Raw genomic sequence first — 2,032 nt, 5'->3', positions numbered from 1 at the left:
TATTGCTCCCAAAAATATCAACAAAACTATCCAAAATTTCCACTTTCACCACTTCCATGTTTCGGCCATAACTTTCCAAAAAGTATCTCTGCAACTCCAATCTCAACTCCAGAAGTTGTATTTCCACCTCTATCTTCCATAATCATACCACTTTGCTCATGGGTCTCCCTCTGTCATCCTGTAGTATTCATTTTGTCCGGTTTGGAAATCATCATTTTGCAAATTTTCAACACAACTTAACCGATAAAAATACAACCAAAACGAATTTTGAAACTATAACCAGCGTAGTAAAAAATAGACCAAAATTAGATATAGAAACCCTTTTCTATACCTCGAAAAGCTTCTTAGTTCAGATAATAATCCCAAAACACGGGTTTCATTTTTTTTCTCCCATAGTTAAGAAATCACTTTTTTTCAAAAAAAAAAGTTTTCGAAAAGTCTGAATTAAGGGTATTTCTGAAAGTCCAATTTTTGACTTTAAACCCAATTTTAACACCATTAACAGCCCAGCGCGTCCAAAGTAAAAAGTCCTAAGGGTCAATCAGACGCTGAATTTTCATATGGTGGACACCATTTTCAATTTCACTCACTGGTGAAAAAGATATTGTCAAAAAACACCTTTTTTAGAGGTACCAAAAAACCATGTTTTCCCATCAACTTTCGGAATTCACCCCTTACACTTCACCAAATAGGTCTTCACAGGTGCGCGGTAACTGCAGCATCTCAAATCTTTTTCCCGTTTCTCAATACCACTTCTGTGGGCTGAAATATCTTCCAAAATAGAGGGTCCAAAAATCGCATTTTCAATTTTTGCGAAATCTTGTTTTGACTATAACCTTGCAGCAACGCCTTTAAAGCAAGAAAGTTGTATGTATCAAATGTGTAGCTCAGCGAGGAGTACCACCCGAGCTTCATTGCTTCCTCTCAAGTGTTCTGGTTAACAAAACATTTCACCTTTCATGGTGCCCAAACACGCCGAAAACACTGTTTTCATCATTTCTTTGGTATCACATTTCTTCAAAACACAAAATACCAGCAAAACAACACAACCACATGAAACTCTAGCCATTTAGCTACCTTGAGAAGTTGAAGACTCCATTGAATTGCACCATCTGCTTAACAATATTTTCCAAAAAACACTTGAAATGCTGTTTCACGGGTTTCAAACTTTACATCACAACTTTCCAAAAAGTAACTCTAGAACACCAATCTTAACACCAAAGTTTGTATTTCCACCTCTACTTTCCAAAACAGTACCTCTTTGCGCGCGGGAACTTCTTTAAGAAGCCATAGTGTTCATTTTATCGGATTCACAACCGACCCATGTATCACCACACCACCATCTTTTGCATATTCCAATCTCAACAACTTCACTTTTGCCAAATCTGACACCTAAACTGTAAAATTCTCGAAATTTTGATATATAAACCACTTTCAAAATAGCCATTCACCACCAAAACCGACCCGGAATTTTCAAAAACAGGGGTTTTCATGGACCCTTGGATGGATTTTTCAAGGCCATTGATCGGATTTTCCCTGGTTTTCCGCGAATTTTGCCTGATTTCCGCGAATTTTGGGCGGTTTTGGATGGGTTTTGAGGATCAGGGAAATAAATCAAGAGAAAATGAGGTACATACCAGCTGAAATTGGACCTCCAACACCTCAGCGGTACTCTAAAAACATGTTCAGATGTTGTATTCCGACCTGTAGATTCCAATAAAACTCTTAGTTTCTCATTTGGTTGGCTAGTTATGGCTCTAAGTCCCATTTTATCGGGTTTGAAAACCCCCTTTTCACCACTTGACCCCCTTCTTGCCCGAAAACTTGTTAGCAAGGTGTCTTGTATTAAGGAAATTGAATTGGATATGGAAAATCCATGTGCTTAGCTCCCTAAATCTCTTCAAATCTCCTCAAAATCTTTATTGCTCCCAAAAATATCAACAAAACTATCCAAAATTTCCACTTTCACCACTTCCATGTTTCGGCCATAACTTTCCAAAAAGTATCTCTGCAACTCCAATCTCAACTCCAG

The sequence above is a fragment of the Wickerhamomyces anomalus genome (assembly GCF_001661255.1).
Source record: "Wickerhamomyces anomalus NRRL Y-366-8 unplaced genomic scaffold WICANscaffold_6, whole genome shotgun sequence".
Classification (NCBI taxonomy): domain Eukaryota; kingdom Fungi; phylum Ascomycota; class Saccharomycetes; order Phaffomycetales; family Wickerhamomycetaceae; genus Hansenula; species Hansenula anomala.
Note: the sequence above shows the minus strand (reverse complement) of the source record.